The sequence below is a fragment of the Macadamia integrifolia genome, chromosome 8 (genome assembly GCF_013358625.1).
Source record: "Macadamia integrifolia cultivar HAES 741 chromosome 8, SCU_Mint_v3, whole genome shotgun sequence".
Classification (NCBI taxonomy): domain Eukaryota; kingdom Viridiplantae; phylum Streptophyta; class Magnoliopsida; order Proteales; family Proteaceae; genus Macadamia; species Macadamia integrifolia.
Window position 1 is genome coordinate 16,476,324 of NC_056564.1, and position 20,691 is coordinate 16,497,014.

A 20,691-nucleotide genomic window follows, 5' to 3' on the forward strand; every position below is an offset into this window, starting at 1 on the left:
AGGGGAGAATCAGCACGACTCGATCAACATCCACGATCAACGGCTTTAATGGGGTAAAGATCCAGTACATCTCACAATAAACAGTCACAACCTCGTGATGGTCGTATACAAATGATATAACTTTGATTGGAATCTATTGGCGGGGCTTCATAACTGAAATCGGACCATCAATTAGTTCTTCAGATTCAGCCTTCATCAGATCACCTGGTTCATCTTGATCATCACATCTAGTGTCAACCGGCTCTTCTACCTATTGCTCAATGACGTGATTGTATCCATTGCCTAGGATATTATCTCCCATTCTATCGTAACCATTAGAGAGATTGTCATGGTTTTCCCACTCGGGATTGGGGTTCTCCACTCTAGGGAGAGTGTCTTGAACATCATGACCTTTATGTGCATTTGAGTTTGGGATGAGTGTCTCTACGGCACCAAGTCTTGCTATAATGGCCTCTAGATGGGTAGCTAAGCACTTCTAGATTAGCTTGGAGAGTTTTTAAGGCTTCTTCATTTCGTTGAAGTAGTCTTTCCCATTGTTCAGGTGAGGTTATGGTGGTAGAAGGGATTTACATGATTTGAAATGGGAGCTTTCGGCTCTGATACCAAATAATGCAGATCCGGTGGGTTCTGAAGACCCCAACTCAGATGGTTGTGGGCCCACTTAAGCACGTAGAGTCCAAATACAAGAAACAATGGAAATTTGGTAATTAAATGGAATGACACAAGTGTAATAAATTGAAATTTGAACATACTGGCAAACTTGTAAATATAGAGGAGTTTAGAAGTGGAATGACAATCTAGTAATAAACAGATTCTGAAGGATCAAAGGATGGGAGGGGATTTCGATTGATTTAAAAGGGGTAAACTAGGAAGGAACAAAATATAATGGCATTCCGTGATTGATCAGGGTGAGAGGGGTATTAGATTAAGTGGAATAATCAATGATGGCTAAAGTATAAATAAGGAGACCTCTCTCGTTAGGGAGTGCTGCATCATCTTCAACATTGGCATACCCAAAACCAGAGAGCCAGCAGAAACTGGTTCTGTTACAGATTCAAGAACTCCCTCATATGGAGCTCTTTCAATGTGAAATTTCAGGAGGAAATTCCTACGCCTTAGCCACCTTGTGAGGCTTAACTGCAGGCCAAATCAACACCCAGACCCAGTAAAAGAGAAATGAATCTCTGAAAATTGGAGTGGCGGTAGATAGAGACCAAAACTAAAGGTTGAGTTGGAACTTCCAGCCTAGGCGATGGTTGGCTCTTAGATTTGGCAACCTGAGTAGTCCTAGGGTGTTAAACCAATCCACAAAATTTGAGGAAGAAAGAAGGGAGATCAAGGGAGTTCAATCCAACTTGTGGGGCTGTCAATACTACCCAGAAAACAGAGTAGTAGTATCGGTTAAATAAAACAGAAAAGAGAAAAGAGAAGTAGCAATAGCAGATCGATGGGGCAAGGAGAGAAGAAGAGATAAAGAGAGAGAGAGAGAGAGAGAGAGAGAGAGAGAGAGAGAGAGAGAGAGAGAGAGAGCACAGCCACGCAGGCTTTGGCCACAAATCATTTTATGTTATTTTCAATTTCATCTCTATAACAAGTTTGGTTACATGCTTTTTATACTAAACTCTTTTTTTTTTTTTTATGAATAAAATATCAAATTACGAGAGAAAAGAATATACAAAGGGGGAAGAGGGGGGAACCAGAAGCCAACAAGAAGGGGGGAACAATCCCTACAAGAGGGAAGAGGGGGGCAGCTACAAAAGTCAATACATCAGATCGGGGGGAATGATAGGGGGAGGCCCAGGGAGACGACAATGAGCCTGCTCCTTAGGGAATCTCTAACAGTGAGTGACGGAGGGAGGCAAGTTTGGAGGTAACATCAAAATAGATGGCCTTCCAAATCATATCTAAAGATCGAGATTGGACATCCATCTACGGAGATTACGCTCCATCCAGAGGTGAGAAATGGTGGTATAGAAAACAACTGCAGTGTCGTATCTGGTAGATCGCTAAACGTCATGTCGACTCAGATCCATTCTCGGCTAAGAGGAAGGATTCTCCTGTTAGAAGGCCAGCAGTACTTGAGAGCTCTCTTCCAAGTGACAGAGGAGAAGGGGTAAGAGAAGAAAAGGTGGTCAACATCTTTAGAGCAGTTTCAGCAAAGGCAGCATGAGGGGGGAACATGGATGTGGCGCGATGGATGAGAAAGGATTGCGTCGAGAGGCAGTTAAAGATGGTGTGCCAGTTGTAAAGCTGTGACGAGGGATATGACCTTTGAACCAGATGCTTTTGCACCTAAGGACAAACGGGCTTTTGGAGTAGACAAAATCCTAAGCCGAGGAAGAGGAGAAGATCCCTAGAGAGAGGGGGACCAGATGATTTTATCTTCTCTACCCTTGTGGCCTAAAGGAAGGGGGGAGGGAGGACCAAATGTCTTTTAGGGAGGAGGGGAGAAGGGAGGGGACCAGCTAACAAGAGAGATAATGGAGGAGACCAGGGCATTTCTGCCCAAGCCAGAGGAGTAAATGACTCGAGGGGTGATGAAAGAGGAGAGGATACTGAGGGATGCCAAGGATTGAAGCCAAGGGAGGTGGAGGAGCCATTGCCAATGGAAGTGGGGATAGCTTGAAGAGCGGTGGGTCTCATTTTAAGGATGTTGCGCCAAATGCAAGAGGCATTATGTCCAGTAGTAGCTGACTAGAGGGACTCGTCCTTGAGAAGAGAGAAATAGACCCTAAGAAACCTAAATGAAATTTTGCTTGGAAGTAATCTTCCAGATGAGCTTGAAGATGCCTACAACGTTGACTTCCTTGATGCGTCTTAGACCTAATCCTCTTTGGATTTAGGGAGGCAAGTGGAAGCCCAACTGATAGGGTGGAGAAATTTAGAGGAATTATTACCTTTCCAGAGGAAGGAGCAAATGAGGGATTCAATGGCTTTAGTGATAGAGCATGTGAGAGCAAAGACACCGACCAGTAGAGATACATAGATTGAAAGATAGATCTGGCAAGCTTCAGGGGCCCCGCATCGGAGAGGAGCTTACTTTTCCAAAGTTGGAGCCTTTTCCTCATGAGGTCAAGCATAGGGGTGCAATAATAAGCTGAGAGCCTGGCAAGAATGAGAGGAAGCCCGAGGTATTTAAGAGGGAGAGAGCCGAGGGAGAAGCCCGTAAGGGCCAAAAGATGGGATTTGCAGGCATCCGAGATACCCGCAATTAAGAGGCGGGATTGAGAAGGTTGATTTTAAGACCCGAGAGGGCTTGAAAGAGATGGAGAGGGCATGATTGAAGAGAAGATCATGAGGTCGTCAGCAGAAGCAAGGTGGGTAAGAGAGAGCTTGGCATTTAGGGATAGGGGAGATAAGGTGGAGGTCAGTGGAGGATTGAATGGATCTGGAGAGCACTTAAGACCAAGGAAGAAAATGAAGGGAGAGAGGGGGCACCCTTGGCGAATGCCAACAAAGGGGGAAAAGTAGCCAACAGGGCTACCGTTGAGAAGAACCGAGGAGGGGGAGGAGATACAAGCATGGATCCATTGGACATTTGAGGAAGGGAATGACATCTAGAGGAGGACAGAAGAGGGAAATCCCATCTGAGAGAATCAAAAGCTTTGAGGATGTCAATTTTGAGAAGAACCGTTGATCCATGGGATTTGCGATCAAAGCCATGAACAATCTCATTGCAGAGAATAATGTTATCAACAATGCTTCTCCCAACAATGAAGGCAGATTGATTAGGGCTAACTAAGGAGTCAATGACCTTCTACAAAAGGTTGGCAAGGATTTTGGCAATAAACTTATAAAGGAGATTGCAAAGGGAGATGGGTCTAAAGTCAGGCATGGAGGAAGCCCTTCAGACTTGGGGATGAGCCAAAGGAAGGTGTGATTTATACCCTTGATTTGATTAGGATCAAAGAAAAAGCTCTTAATGGCTTTGATGAGGTCATCTCTAATGATGCCCTAGCAAAAAGAGAAAAATCCCATGCTAAAGCCATGAGGACCAGGAGCTTTATTAGCTTTATGAGAGAGGACAGTGGTGATGATTTCATCATTTGAAGGAATGGAGTGGAGGAGGGGTTGGAGGTGATCAAGGACAAATTTGTTGAGAAGACCATTGGGGATAGGGGGAGGGGGAGGAAAGGTTGAAAAGCTCATTGGAGTAGGATGCAACTTCAGACTTAATGTCTTGCGGATTGCAGAGGATAGACCCATCTTTGGAAGTGAGGAGAGGAATGGTATTGACATTTGCAAGAGCTTTCAGAGATCGATGGAAAAAAGTTGTGTTCGAATGCCCCAGCTTAAGCCACTTGGTGCGAGCTTTTTGTCGAAGGAAGCTTCTTCTTGGGCTAAGAGAGAGGAGAGCTCAAGTGAGACAGATTTTTCCTCTTCGCCAAGGGAAAGATTAAAAAGGTCTGATTGGAGCCAAACATGGATAGAATCGAGTTTGTCCTTACAGGAGGAGACTTTAGAAGATATATTACTGAAGTAGGATGAATTTCAAAACTTGAGGGTGGACTTGACATTTTTGAGCTTCCTGGAAAAGGCAATGAAGGGGAGGAGAAAGCTTGAACAGGGATGTTCCAAACAGTTTAGACAAGTGGGGTAAAATCTTGGTGAAGGGACCACATGTCAACGAATTTAAAGGGCTTGGGACCAAAGGAGATGAGAGCGCTAACATGAAGGATGGTGGGGGAGTGATCAGAGATTCCAAGGAAATCAAAAGAAGTATGGGAGGAGGGGAAGGCATTAAGCCAAGCTTAATTGACGATGGCTCCATCGAGCTTTCAAGCAATTCTCGTGTGGCCAGAGCGGCGGTTGTGCCAGGAGAGCTTGGCTCCCGACCAGCAAAGTCATTTATGTTGATGTCTTCAAGGCAGTCATTGAAGGCCTTAATAGAAGGAAGATCAATAGGCTCACCCCCAAACTTTTCGTTGCTGGAACGGACAACATTGAAATCTCCCGTAAGGCACTAGGGAGAGGACCCGATGACAGAGGAGTGGGCACGAAGATCAGCCCAAAAAGGAAGCCTATCATGGGCACAGTTCAGGGCATATATGACAGAAAGGAAACAGAAGTTTGCACCAGAGGGGTCAAAGGTGGAGAGGTGAATAGATTGGGAGGAGGCCAAATGAGTGACCTAGATTTTGTGGGGGTTCCACTTTATCTAAATACGCCCATTTGGACAATGGTCATAGTTGGCTAAAAAGGACCAAGGAGGGGAAATTGAAGTAGCAATGCTGCGGGTATTAGGTTTTAAGATTTTGGTTTCCAAAAAACAGTAGAGGGAAGCATGGGAAGAGAGAATATGCGATCGAATTGTAGCTTGCTTTGTCGTGGAATTGATCCCACAGACATTTTAAAAGGTTTGGATGGTCATCTGAAGACAGTGGAGGATGTGGGCATAAGCTCAGAGGAGCTGGAAGAGAGCTTCTCATGGCTAGCAGCAGAGGACTGCTTCCTCCTGCGAGAATATTCTTTGATGGGCGATGGCTGGCAAGAAGAGGGCTATGTCACCTTGGTAGCTGTGGCCAAGGGACTTTGGCTTTGAGTTTTAGAGGATCTGCAGCTTCTAGGGGGTAACTTGTTCTTAGATGAGGTAGCAGCCTTGAAGGGACATGGCTTAGTGGCAACAGACACATCAGGAATTGCTGGAGGAGAATGAGTATCTTGGTTGATTGTAGTTGAGGTGGCAAAAGCAGGCAACCGAGCAGGCTCTAAGAGGGGAGGAGCAATCGACGTGGCATGCAGGGCAGGATTAGGCGACAAAACTTGGGTTGCAGGAGCAATGATGTTTGTTGGTGGAGAGACCGAAGAGGGTTCGAGAACTGTTGCTTGTAGAGAGACCGTCAAAGCTTCTAAGCGGATTGCTGGCAGAGTGATCAAGGCCAATGAGGAAGCCGTCATGGTCCGGGGAGGAATTTTGCCTAAGGGAGGAAAAATAAAATCTATAGTAGAAGAAGCAGCATTGTGAATGGCAGTTGTAGAGGCCGTGGTGGCGACATTAGGAACCAAAGGCATCAGAGCAGTTTTGCCTAGAAGAGGCAGGCGAGAAAGATCAGTAGTAGTGGTAGACTGGTCATCAATAGTAAAGGCGTGGGGGACTCGCTATGCTAGAAGGTGAGGTGGGTCACGAAAGAGGCCATTGGGCGAGAGAGGAGGTCTTAACAAAGTTCGGGTTAAGGCAGCTTGGGTCGGGCAGAATGGTATGAAGAGTTGAGTTTGGTTTAGAGGTTTGGTCTGGGATGGAAGGGGGTTGGTTTTGGTTGGTCTGGTTTAGATGATTTGGGCGAAGGATTGGTATAGAAGGGTGGTTAGGGATGGTTAAGTTTGCACCAGTGATGGGAGAACTGATGTCAGTATATCAAGAGAGGGGGAAGAGAAAGAGGAGAAAAGGGGTTCAGTGATGGGGATGGATGAAGTGGAGGCTTTCACAGAAGAGGGAGAATGGGCTCGACAGGATGTTTCGAATGAAAGGAGAGGCTGAGGCTACCAAAAGCAGGGCAAGGACAGGCGGACTGGGCTCGAGGACTCATAACAGCATCGGTGCCATCATTCGACAGGGAGGAAGTTTCATCAGTAGAGGTTGCGGCAGCATCATCGTCAGAAGAGGACAGGGCCCCCAAGATGGAAAATTTGTTTGATCCATCAGGTAAAGGCGAGGGGACCAATGGGCTAAGATGGCAAGCAGAAGTAGCAACAGGAACCGTAGAGGTACTGGGGAGAGACATGATACTTCCACTGCGTCGGCGACGGCGCCGGCACCAGCCCTAATAAGTTTTCAAACCAATATTGAGGGGGATTTCAGCGCCGGGAACGAGGTTTTTCTCTAGGATTACTTCTTTGGTAACCTTTTTAGGAACTGAAGGGGAGCAGGCTTTGGTGTGATGTTCGAATGCTTTGTAGACCGAGCAGTGGGGGTAACCAGTCGTAGATAACTTTTTGAGTGAAGGCGTATCCATTTTCTTCTATGATTGTGATAGAGGAAGGAGGGATTTCATTCATAGTTGTCACGGCGCCAAGGCGAACCAAGGCGATGGCATAGTTTTTAAGGTGGTAAGGAGACGGAGGCGTTTGAGGGTCTTTCGGAGCGCCTTAGCGATAAGGCGGGCATAAAGCGTCGCCTTATCGACTAAAGCGTTCTTGTGTAATTTTTTTTATAAAACCAATCTATTTGGCTCAAATCCTAGTTGAATCCTATTACTCATATGTTAAATAAATATTAAAGGTTCATATTCATACCTATGTAAGATATTCATCAAGAAAACAAATCAATAAAGTGAATAAACTAAGTTCATCTTCATCAATCATCAATCATCAATCATCAATATTCAATCATCAATCATCAATCATATTAACATATAATATAAACACAATTATGAAACAAAATTATAAATATAAAGAAAAGAAGACAAAAAATACAAGTATTTATTATACTTACCTCTGTGATGCCAAAATGAGTGCCTAAGCCCTAAGGTCATCCACTATATTTCTACTCCTGTCAAAGAAGATGAAGCTCACCGTTGCCAGAGCAAACTCACAGTTGCCGGAGCAAAATGGTCGCCTGGATCAGTGGTTCTTTCTTGTTCCTTGATTCCTTCTCAAAGCCCTTTCTTAAAACCCTTGACAAAATCCAAACCCTGTTTGTGAATCGTGTTTTTGTTTTGTTTGTTTTGGCTATTTTTGGTGGAGTAAAGCTGATCACATACATCTCAAGTGTTAACAAAACAATACACCTACCAATATAAAATCTATATTTGGAATCTTCATCAAGTAATTTTAAAATGTGTTAAAAAAAAAAAAAAAAAACCCCATAAGGCGCCACTTCACATAAGGTGGAGCACTGCCTTACCATTTATAGACCGCATCAACGCCAAGGCGCTGCTAAGGCGTCGCCTTAAAAACTATGGGCGATGGAGGATTGTCTAAGCGCTTAGGCGAGTAGGCGCTCGCCTTAAGGTGAACAAGGCGACCAAGTGTTATTTTTTATTTTCCCTATTTTTTAACATTATTTAGTAAGCTATATAGACATTGTATCATAAAAAATCAAGATTAAACAACATCAAGTCATTAAAATCAACATTTAGCTTATTAAATCATAAAAAATTAACATTAAGTCATATTAAGTTATAAAAAATAAAAATCTGGAGAAATGCTCTTGTTCTATAATAAGTTTAACTGATTAAATGATTTTATTTTTACATGGGACTTTTTGTATTAGTTATAATATAAAACCAGCTTTCCAACAAATATAAGATTACTTATATTTGAGTTGTAATGACAAAGTTATACTCCGGTCAAACTTATTTTTAAGTGCACGAATGCTGTTAAAATCGCATGAATGAAAATAATTTTATGGATATCAAAATAAAAGATTATTTTTTCAGACTTTTGGTTTTTAGCAATGTTTTAACATGATAGAATTTATAAAATTTTCATAATTGAAAAAAAACCCCAGCATTTAAAAGTTGAAAATCACCCCTATAACCAAAATCTAGTTTTTGATCTTGGACTGGGGTGTTGACTTTTTATCCTTTTGGAATTTGATTTTTAAACTATTTTTATTGGATTTAAATAGGGACTATTTGCTTATTTATGAATAATATCTTAAGTAAATGAAATAACAAATATAAAAAACGACGCCTTGACAACTATGATTTCATTAGTAGTGACTTCAACACATATGCAAGCATAAGCTAGCTGGTCCATCAACTTAGTTTTGTGATCAGAGAAGAGGGGTTTCCCAATCACCAAGCCAACCAGACTTAGTCCTTGCTTGCACCAATAGTGCAGGGGCCCAGGTTTGGGAGGACTACCCAGATTGGGATGGAACGGAAGTCAACTTTGTTAAGGGAGGAGAAATGGTTCCATTGCCGTAGAAAAATGGGCTTGTTTCCAACTCTCCAGTGGCCTCCTTCAAGAGCCGTGAGCTTGTCGGGTTCAACGTTGAAGTTGAAGAGGAAGATGCCGTTGTCCAGGATATAAGAGGACATCAGACTAGAAGGTGCCATTTCTTGGTGAGTGAGAGCTTGACGATGCTGAAAGGGGGCCGGCTGCCTAGGAAATGACCAATGATGCAATGTTTCCATTTGGAAATCTCAGGTTCTAGGAGCCCAATGGGACAAAGACCCACCTTTTTGTCACTGATAACAGAGAGGGTTACAAAAACCAGGGAATGGCCATCAACAGGGGTAAGAGAAGGGGATCGAGCTATAGAGGACCAGAGTTTAGGAGGGGAGGAAGGGAGGGCAAGGTTTGGTGAAGGAAGGGAGGAGGAGGAGGGGGGAGGCAGGAGGAATCAGAGGTGTGGAGAGGAGAGGCAAGAGGATTTTTGGAAGGGATCAGAGGATTAGGAGAGGGGTAGGGGAGGGCAGGGGAGGATTGGAAGGGGGTGCCGGTGGTGGAGACCTTTGGAATTGGGCTAGGCATGGGAAGTTTCAGGTCAAGGGGAGAGGGAGTTCAATGAACTAAACTGAAATTAAAGCTTCCTAATTAAAGTCTGTAAAATAAGAAAGAAGAAGAGAGAGAGAGAGAGAGAGAGAGAGAGTCACAATTTTGGGTAAGGGAGTCCCAATCGGCTGATTTGGGTCTGCCCTCTTCTTATTATTATATAGCAATGTCTATTACAAGTAAACTATGAATAGGACAGCAGTCCTAGTAGGACTAGAAACATAAAGGCAATGGAAAACTAATTAGCTAACTAATCCTAGTTGGACTAGGATAACTGACTTCTAACATCAAACCTAGTAGAACTAGGACTTTCCTAGTTAGTTTTGGAAAACATCAAGGGAGGAGTTTGCGTAACCCGAAGACTCCTTCCTTCTCACGATAGTTGATGCAAAATTGATGTTGTTGAACCGGATTGACCCTTCGGGCAACCTCAACTGAGATGAACCGGGTCCGATTGGATTTTTGGGTTCATTAGGGTCTTTAGGATTTTATTTTGTTCAGGATTATTTGCAATCTTTTAATTTGGGTAGTTAATAGTCAATTAGGGAGTTAACAATTTAAGTTTTATTTTGTAACTAATTCCATTAGTTAGAATTGAGGAAACAAATTAGGAGTTGCTAATTTTATTTTAGATTTTATTAGGCAAGTTTTAATTTTAGTTTATTATATAAAGGCATGTAACCAAGTATTAGATTGAATAAAATATGAATTGAGTGTCTGTGAAGCTTGCGGGCATGTGTGTGTGCGCAATTCTCCTTCTTCCCCCCTTCTTAGTGCGACTTCTCCCTCTCCCCTGCGAGTCTGAGACCCATCTCAGGGAATTCTTCCCTACCCTTATTGGTCCTCCATCAAGTGGTATTAGTGCCGAAGGATCCATCTCCTTTCTCTTTCCCTTTTTTTTTTCCCTTCCCATTCTCTGTTCTGGTTTCTATAGTTGACAGAGAACAGCCAAAAAGAAAAAAAAAATTAATCTTCCGCAACAACAGAAACCCTCCCTATCATCATCGATCCACAAGCAAACCCTCCACCTTCGTTTTTTCCACCGTCCTTTTTTTTGTTGTTTCAGTCGAACCCCCTCCCTGTAGGGTTTTGACGCTCTAACCCTTTTGCCGTCAATCTTTTTTTTTTTTTTTTTTGCTTTAGTCAACCGCCCCATTTTCTCTTCCATCACCATCGAGTGGACCTCTTCTTTGAGGGCTCTGGCAACAACCAGAAAAAGAAAAAGAAAAGAAGAAGAGAGTAGAGAGAGAACACCAAACCAGAAACAAGAAAAAAGAAAAAAGGACAGAAGAAGAAAGAGAGAGAGAGGTAGAGACCGAGAATCATACCTGTTTCCGCCTCCCGTTGAGAGTCCTCTTCACAGTCGCTTCTTTCCCCTGGTTTCAACAAGCTTCTCCTCCCACTCGTTGGTTTCGGACTCCACAAAAGAGGTAGAAAGAAGAAACCTCTTCCATACGATTTCTTTTAGTTTTTTTTTTTTTTTTTTTAATCTTCCCTTATTACCCCTCTTTTCCATTCCTATTCTAAGTTCTCCTTGTTTTAACTTGCTTCCAATATTACCTTTTTCCATACGTTTTGTGAGTTGTTACTTAAACCTTTAATATTACATCTTTGCCACTCACTTAAGGACTTCAGCTTATTTACAAATCTGCCACTCCTTGCTTGGGAATTGAGTATTTGTGAATTGGAGGGTCCACAAGTGATCCAATCATGGAGTCCTTTGTGTTCAAATTTGGAGTGTGGTTGCCCAATGGAAAGTCTGCTAAATTGTTAATTAATGAGCAACTAAATGACAATTTTTTCTCCAGATCTGTGGTGGATATGTTGCCAAAAACCAATCAAATTATTTTTGAGTAAGAGGATATTGTATTTGTTGAATTTTCTGTTCCCCCTTATTATAGTGGTGCTTTTTGTGAAGTGTTTGATTCTCCTCAACGCATCATTAAATTGGGTCAAGGCTGGTTGAAACAACGGGACGGTATTCTTGATCGTGACAATAATGTGTGCACCCTCCAAGCTTATCACATGCATAAAAAATTTAATCTTCATGGATTGGTTGCGTCAAAGAAAGTGATACCCCCAGTACAACCACAAGTTGAACCCGAGGCATCAACACAAGTGGACGACCATCCTATTGTGGAACAAGAGATGACAACGGAAAGTGAAAAAATTATGGATCAAGTAATAAAGGACGTCAATGTAGTGCCACTTGTTCACCATCATGAATTTATTCTTCCTCGTGATTTTCCGGACTTGAATGCACCTCTAAAGCTTGACATCATGGATTTGTTCGCGATGCAGACGACGAGCAATTCACCCCATTTCGTGAGTTTTTATTGTTGTCATTCTTTAAAACTTGTGGACGAGTTTTTCTCAACATCGGGGAAGTTGATGCAGAATTGATGTTGTTGAACCGGATTGACCCTTCAGGCAACCTCAACCGAGATGAACTAGGTCCGATTGGATTTTTGGATTCATTAGGGTCTTTAGGATTTTATTTTATTTGGGGATTATTTGCAGTTTTTTAATTTTGGTAGTTAATAGTCAATTAGGGAGTTACTAATTTAAGTTTTATTTTGTTTCTAATTTCATTAGTTAGAATTTAGGAAGCAAATTAGGAGTTGCTAATTTGGTTTTAGATTTTATTAGGCAAGTTTTAATTTTAGTTTATTATATAAAGGCATGTAACACAGTATTAGACGGATTGAAGAAAATATGAATTGAGTATTTGTGAAGCCTGCAGGTGTGTGTGTACGATTCTCCTTCTTCCCCCCTTTTTAGTGCGACTTCTCCCTCTCCCTTGCGACTCTGAGACCCATCTCAGGGAATTCTTCCCTACCCCTACCGGCCCTCCATCAATAGTCTTCTAACACTCCTCAAGCTAGAGCATAGATGTTAATTATGCCCTGCTTGTTACAAATATAGTCCACTCTACCACACCCCAAGGACTTAGTGAAAACATCTGCAAGTTGTTCTCCTGTACGAACATGACTGTAGAAGTAGCTTCTCGCGAACAAAGTGACAGCCGACCTCAACATATTTTGTCCTCTCATGGAACACTGGATTAGACGCAATATAAATAGTAGCTTGGTTATCACACCACAACTGCATAGAGGAAGTGCATTCAAATCCAAGTTCTGTCAGAAGTTGCTTTACCCACATCAACTCATAAGTAACATGAGCCATGGCACGATACTCAGACTCAACGCTAAACCTTGCCACAGTAGCCCGTTTCTTACACTTCCAAGACATAAGATTTCCACCGACAGAAGTACAGTATCCTATAGTTGACCTCTTATTAATAGGAGAACCAGCCCAATCAGCATCACAAAAACCTTCAATATGATTATGTCCATGATCTGAGTACAACAGACCACGTCCTGGAGCTTTCTCAAGATATCTCAGAATACGAACAACAGCATCCCAATGTGAAGTTCGTGGAGACGAAAGAAACTGACTCACAACACTAATAGGGAAGGCAATGTCAGGTTGAGTCACAGTCAAGTAATTCAGTTTTCCCACCTGTCTCTTGTATTTCTCAGGATCTTCTAACACATCACCTCCTTCTGACATAAACTTCACATTTGGATCCATTGGAGTGTCGATGGGTTTGGTCCCTAACATACCTGTTTCTGAAAGTAAGTCCAAAACATACTTTCTTTGAGACAAAGAAATTCCCTTCCTTGACTGAGCAACTTCAATTCTCAAGAAGTACTTTAACCGTCATAGATCCTTAGTTTGAAAGTGTTGCTGCAAATGTGCTTTCAAACTTTGGATTCCTTTGACATCGTCTCCGGTAACAACAATGTCATCAATATATACAACCATAAATATCCTCCTTCCATCAGACTTCCGATAGAATACGGAATGATCACTGTCACATCTTGACAACCCAAATGCACAAACTACATTATTGAACCTTTCAAACCATACCCGAGGAGACTGTTTCAGCCCATACAAGGACTTCTTAAGCTTGCACACTTTTCCACACTCCCCCTGAGCAACAAACCCCAGAGATTGCTCTATATATACCTCCTCATGCAAATCACCGTGAAGAAATGCATTCTTCCCATAAAGCTGAAATAGGGGCCAATGAGACGAAGCCGCAAGAGAAATCAAAACACAAATAGAGGCCAATTTGACAACAGGGGAGAAGGTATCCAGATAATCAACACCATAAACCTGGGCATTCCCTTTTGTGACCAGTCGAGCCTTCAAACGAGTAAGACCCGTCAGGGTTAACTTTAACCACATAAACCCAACGACAACCAATAGCCTTCTTGCCAGGGGCAACGACATAAGATCCCAAGAATTTTTCAAGAACTCGGTTTCGACCATATCCCCAAGGGTCGAAACGATATGTCATGTGACTTTTAAAAGTCACAGGTTTCGACCATGTTTCGACGAAATTTTCAATGTTTAATTTCCCATGTTTTAACCGAAACATAGGAAATTTCAACCAAACCAACTGGTTCAACTTGAATCAGGTGGTCCAGGTCCTATATAAGCTAGTTTGAAAAGAAACACAAGCCTTCTTTAGCAAAGTTCGACCCTCTCTTCATAGTTTTTTCTCCTAGGAGTGAGAAACTTGGGGAAACAGTGGAGATTTCCATTTTTTGCCTAACAAAGTTGAATCTAAGGGTGGTTCTTGCTTCATCTACATAAGAAAGACACCTTGGACCAAAAAGGTAAGTCCCAACTTCACCCAAAATCATTTTTTTTAATAGAATATACTTATAAATTGAGTAGAATTATGTAAATTTTTTATGTTACTTAGCAGGACCCGATCTATGCATTCACGGTGGCTGAATTTTTTTTTTGCATGTTAATGCTTTTTTTCTACTTTTGAAAATGCATTTACCTATAACATATTTTAGTCAACAAGCTAGCGTAATGATTATCGAACCTTTGGTTCACCACACAAGTAAGACTTTGTGTTTTTCTTATGAAACTAATGATGTGAATGTATTAGAAATGTTTAAAATAGGTTGTACACAAAAATAACACTGTTTGGGGGTCGAAACCTAAGTTTCCACCATACCGGGAAAAATTCTTCGGTATTCTCGAAATTCCCAGGTTTCTATCGAAATTTCAGTTTCCCTAGGGGCGAAACTTGGTCAAAACCCGATACCGTGAACCTTGATCCCAAGTCTGGTTTTCTTCTAAGGCAACTAGTTCGTCTTTCATAGATGTCCTCCAACTAGGACTAGATAATGCTTCTGCAAGATTCTTGGGAACAGGATGACAAGAAATAGTGGAAAGATAGGAATGAAAAGTAAATGATAGGCCAGAATAAGACACAAAGTCAGCAATAGGATGTTGGGTACAGCTCCTAACACCCTTATGCTGTGCAATAGGAAGGTCTAAGTCAGAAAGAGGAATACTTGGAGTAGGATCTATAGACGAAGATGATAAGGCAGGTTCCACAAAGAGAGGGGGTACTGATGCTTCCCGAAAATGAGTATAAACCTGTGGAGCAACTGGTGGAGGAGGAGGTGGTGGTGGCCACTCTTCCTCTGTGGCAACCTGTGGATTAGAATGATGGATAACATAAAGCGGAAGTTCATCATCCGACTCAGACAAAACAATGGACTGGACTCAAAGAAGGACACATCGGCAATAACAAAGTATTTTTGAAGAATAGTGGAATAACACCGGTATCCCTTTTGGGTACGTGAGTAACTTAAAAAGAGACATTTAATAGCTTGAGGATCCAACTTTGATAAACCTGGATGATGATCACGAATAAAGCAAACATAACCAAATACTCAAGGGGGAAGAACAAAAGTGGGTCAGAAGAAAATAATAAAGAATGGGGGATTCCACCACACAAAACAGAGGAAGGCATACGATTGATAAGATAACAAGCAGTGAGAATGGCATCAGCCCAAAAGTATTTGGCTACCTTCATTTCAAACATAAGTGACCGAGCAACCTCCATCAAATGATGATTCTTTCTTTCAGCCATTCCATTTTGTTAAGGAGTGTCCAAACGAGAAGACTAGTGTATCATGCCACAATCAGCCATAAACTGAGAAAATGGACCAGAAAAATACTCTTTTTGCATTATCACTTCGAAGAATTTGGATAGTCACATTAAATTGATTTTGAATTTCAGCAACAAATGCACAAAAGATAGCAAATAATTCAGAACGATTTTTCATTAAATAAATCTAGGTATCCTGGAATAGTCGTCAACAAAGGTAACGAAATACTTAAAACCTAACTTTGACGTTACAGGACAAGGGCCTCAAATATCCGAATGAATCAAAGCAAAAGGTGATGCATACCGTTTATTGACCCGAGGGGAATAACCAACACGATGTAGTTTTCCAAACTGATATGACTCACATTCTAAACTAGAAAGAGAATTAAAATTGGGATCAAGTTTCTGTAAACTTTGTAAAGATGGATGGCCCAACCGGCAGTGAACCTGATGAGAAGTTAAGAGTACCCAAACAGGCTATGGAAGGTGAATTGTCTTAAAAAAGATACAGTCCCCCAATTGTACGACCTCTACCAAGCTTTTTCTTCATCGTAAGATCCTGAAAAATACATGAATCGGAAGAAAAGATAGGACAATTGTAAGCTTGTGTGAACTTACTTACAGACAAAAGGTTGAATGGTAATTGTGGCAAATAAAGAACAGATGATAACGATGAGGAATTGAGACAAACAGTGCCAATACCATTGACTTTAGCAATTGAGCCATTGGCCAATGTGACATTAGCAAAGGATTTCTTAAAAGAAGAAAATATACCTGAAATATCAGACATGTGATCCGATGCACTTGAATCAATTATCCAAGTGCGAGAAGAAGAGGAGAGACATGAAATGGAATTACTTGTGTGAACAAGAGTAGCAGTGGAAGGCTGAGGTGCTTGAGTCTGAAACTAATTGTACCTTGCAAATTCTTCATCGGTCATTTTGACATCTTACCCTCAGATTGTCCAGGTTGAGAAGGTTCATCAACTGTAGCTGAATTGGCAAACTGCTTTTGAGGAGGTTTGCCATAAAGTTTCCAACAGAGGAGTTGGATGTGTCCTGGTTTACCACAATGGTGGCATATGCGTACTGCCCCTGAACTATCTGAGGAGTTCCCGGTAAATTTTCTCTTATTACCACCATTACCTGTACCACGTGAAACTCCACGATTATTACTCTGTGCTACAAGTGCAAAGTTTTCCACTGGAGTGGAATTATAAGAATTCTCTCGAGATACCCATAGGACTTGGGAAAAGGTATCTGCAAGAGATGCCACCTTGTCACCTCTAAGAATCTGAGAACAAACAGTCATATTCTGTTCGAAGTCCTCCCATAAAGTCCATAACTGCAAGTTGCTCCCATTGGTTTTGCATCTTTTCACATCAATACTAATAGGGAGTAGAGAATTCAGCTCTTCATACATTCTCTTAAAATCAGCAAAGTAATGAGTTAGAGGCCCACCCTTCCTATCAGTCCGATAAAATTCTTGAGACAGTTCATAGGTGCGAGAGATTGTTCTGTCCAAAATACAAAACATTCAAATAGTCCCATAACTCATTCACAGTATCGATGTGAGTAACAACATCAACTATGGAGTTATCCATTGAGTTCAATAGTTGTCTCAAAATACTTGCATCAACTGTATCCCATGTATTGTCATTATCAGGTTTCTTCTTTGTTAGATGATCCTGTTGATCTCGACCAGTCAAAACAAGTTGCACAATTTTCTTCCACTATTGAAAATTGGCAGCTTCTTCAAGCTTCTTTTCTGTAATTTTATGTGATGATGAGGATATCACCTCAGTGACAACATTTTTTCCTTCCTTATCAGCCATTAGTGCACAAAAAATCACAGAACAATAAACCAGAAAATCGATCTAACCTCCTTGTTAGACCACACAATTGATTGATTTTATATATTTGACCAATCAAGATAAGATAGCAAACCAAATCTCTAGACAAACTTCGATAAAATCAACAACCAAAGGGAAATCGACTTAGATCTCAAAACCCTAACTTGGGTAGAATAGAAGGGTACCTGCGGTTGGGTGTACAATGCTCCAATGATGCTGAATTTTGGACTAGATGTTCTTGATATGATGTTAAAGAAAACCCCAAAAGGAATTTACAAACAGAGATCACACTTGGAAATATGGGAAAAATCAATTCTGGCAAGCAGCAAAAACCCTGATAACTCCAATCGATTTCTCCAATAGTGTGTAATCCAATCTTCAAACCAGAAAACCCCAACCAGTGATCACTCCTAACAGTAATCTGAGTAGATTCTTCAAAGCATATGATTGATTTCAGTCAATCAATCCTCCATACACAAACCAGAAAAATAGGGGATGAAATCACCCCCTCTTAGAGAACCATGGGTTCTTTTAAGAAGAACCAGTAATAGCCACTAATGGGATTCGACTGTTACTTAGTTGTAGGCTGATAACAGGAGCTGTTCTTAATTATTTAGAGATCAGACCAAGCTCTGATACCATGTAAAATAAGAGAGAGAGAGAGAGAGAGAGAGAGAGAGAGAGAGAGAGAGTCACAACTTTGGGTAAGGGAGTCCCAATCGGCTGATTTGGGTCTGCCCTCTTCTCATTATATAGCAATGTCTATTACAAGTAAATTATGAAAAGGACAGCAGTCCTAGTAGGACTAGAAACATAAAGACATAATGAAAAACTAATTAGTTAACCAATCCTAGTTGGACTAGGATAACTAAATTCTAACATCAGACCTAGTAGAACTAGGACTTTCCTAGTTAGTTTAGGAAAACATCAAGGGAGGAGTCTACACAACCCGCAGGACTCCTCCTTCCTTCTCACGATAGTCTTCTAACAAAGTCTAAGACTGAAATAGAGATAAAATCTCCTAAAACCTAGAGTAATAGAATTAGAAACAAAGCAAGACTCAAATTGGTAACTCCCTACTTGTCTGAAAACACTCAAAAATAAAAGATTACAAATATTCCCAAATAAAATAAAATCCTAAAAGATTCTAATAACCTTGAACCCAAATTGATAACTTTGATTCCAAATTGGATCCGGTTCGTAGTCCGGGCTTTTGAACGGGTTCAAGTCAATCCATTGAAGCGCTCCTGCATCAGATGCACTAATATTTTTATTAAAAGTAGTAATGATGGATCTAAGTGTTTTGGTTGAGGGTAGATTGCGATCTCGATAACTTCCTCCTTGTTTTTCTGGAGGATCAAGGACTTCATTAAAGTACTTAATAAGGAAGACCGGGAGTGAGAGAGAGAATATGAGCAATTCCATCTGATTCCAAAAGAAGTCTCCATCAGCATAACTTGGGGGGAGGGGGGTCAGATATTGAGCAGAATCCATCAACAACCTAAAACAGAATCCTCTATGGTAGTAGTGATAAAGTGGGAGGAGCCCCCCATTAAGGCCTTTGAACCTTCACTACCAATAGCGCTCACAAATTAAGACATTGAAAGGGTTTGGGAAGTAAAGAAATCTAATGAGTAGTCAACTTAGTTTCACATAAGAAAACCATGTCCGGATTAAACTGTCGAACATGATGAACAAGGCATTTCTTGGTTAAAGAATGAAAGCCCTCATGTTTCAACAGAGGATGTGCATGATAAAGACCAGGCCTAGTAGGAAAAAGAGCACCAAGACTCAAGCCAACATGCTAAAGATGTAAGAATGAGGGGTAGGGTAACTGAACAGAGGAGGAGGATAGGCAAAAAAAGAAACACATAAACCAAATCACAGATATAGAAGCAATTATTGAATTAAAAAACGGAGATTAAGATCATATAGTTGAAGAGATAACGAAAGACAGATAGCCAGCCAAGAAATAGAGAAATTACACACAAAGACAAAAACAGGAATGAGTTACCCAGTTTGTTAGTGTTGAGTATCCACTTAACTCGTCTGCCACCTCACATTCCTTCCCAACCCGCAGAGGTCGGTGAGTACACGAGGACTGGCTTTGTCCTTTTTCTGTAGACATTAAAATGTGAAGGGTTGGAGAATTGAGCAAGGAGATTAAGAAAAAAGTGTTGAAAGGTTTCAAACTTAGAATATGAGGATTGTGAGTTGTTGTGGTTATGCACGTTGTTAGATGATATTGGTGTACCTATTCATCTTCCTATGATGCTCTAATGTGATAACAAGGTTGCTACCAATGTTGCTCATAATCCAGTATAAGCATGACCGTACCAAACATGTGGAGATTGACAAACACTTCATTAAAGAGAAGTTGGATGCTGGTTTTATTTGTATCCCCTTGTGAAGTCTAGTGATCAGTTAGCTGAAGTGTTCACAAAAGGGTAAGTAGGGAATGAGTTTCATCTTTTTTTTTTTTTTTGATGAATAAATAATTCATTACCAAGGAAAGAAGAATATGCAAGGGGGTCAAAAAGGGGGGGAGGGAGGCTTAAGCCAACTAGGAAAAGCCAACCCAAGTGGAACCCAAAGTAGCACAATCATAATCTAAACAAAACCAAAAGGGATCAACATCGGAAACAACTAAGAAAATGGGGGGGGGGGAGATAGCACCCTCAGATGGGATGGATGATATCAACCTAAAGATTCCAAGAGGATATTAAGTGGGAATTTTTTGGGGAGCTAGGGACAAGGCGGGAGAGAAGGCCAAGCAGGGATTGGGCTTTGGAAGTAACATCAAAGTAGAGAGCTTTCCAAATCTGGTCCGGAGAATGGGATTTGGGGTCCATCTATAGATGTTACGCTCCATCCAGAGGTGGTTTATAGTAGCACACAAAGCCAATTTGCCAACGGAGTCAGAAATGGAAGGACCTGAGAAGGTCATGTCCACCCAAATCCATTCTCTGTCAAAGGGAAGAATAAGCCTTCTAGTCGGCTAGCAGTAGGAGAAGACAATCTTCCAGATACGGGAGGAGAAGGGGCAAGAGAAGAAGAGATGAGGGATATCCTCGATCCTAGAGGGGCAGAGATAGCAGGAAGGATTGACAGGGATGTGGCAGTACATATGGATTGGGTGGGAAGGGAGTTGGACAAACAATGCCGTAAGGTGAAACTATGGCGAGGAATATGACCCTTAAACCATACAACCTTGTACCAGGCAAGGTTCGAAATTTCATTTCGTTTCGTTTCGGTGGGTTCAGAAACATCGAAATACCAAAATTTCTGCGAGATTTCGCCGAGATGGTGTATTTTATTTTATTATTTTTTTTCGGTGGTCAAACGGCTATATTTTGACCTAAAACTTGGTGGGTAGCTTATTTTAAGGTTAATAAACATGTTTAGATCATAA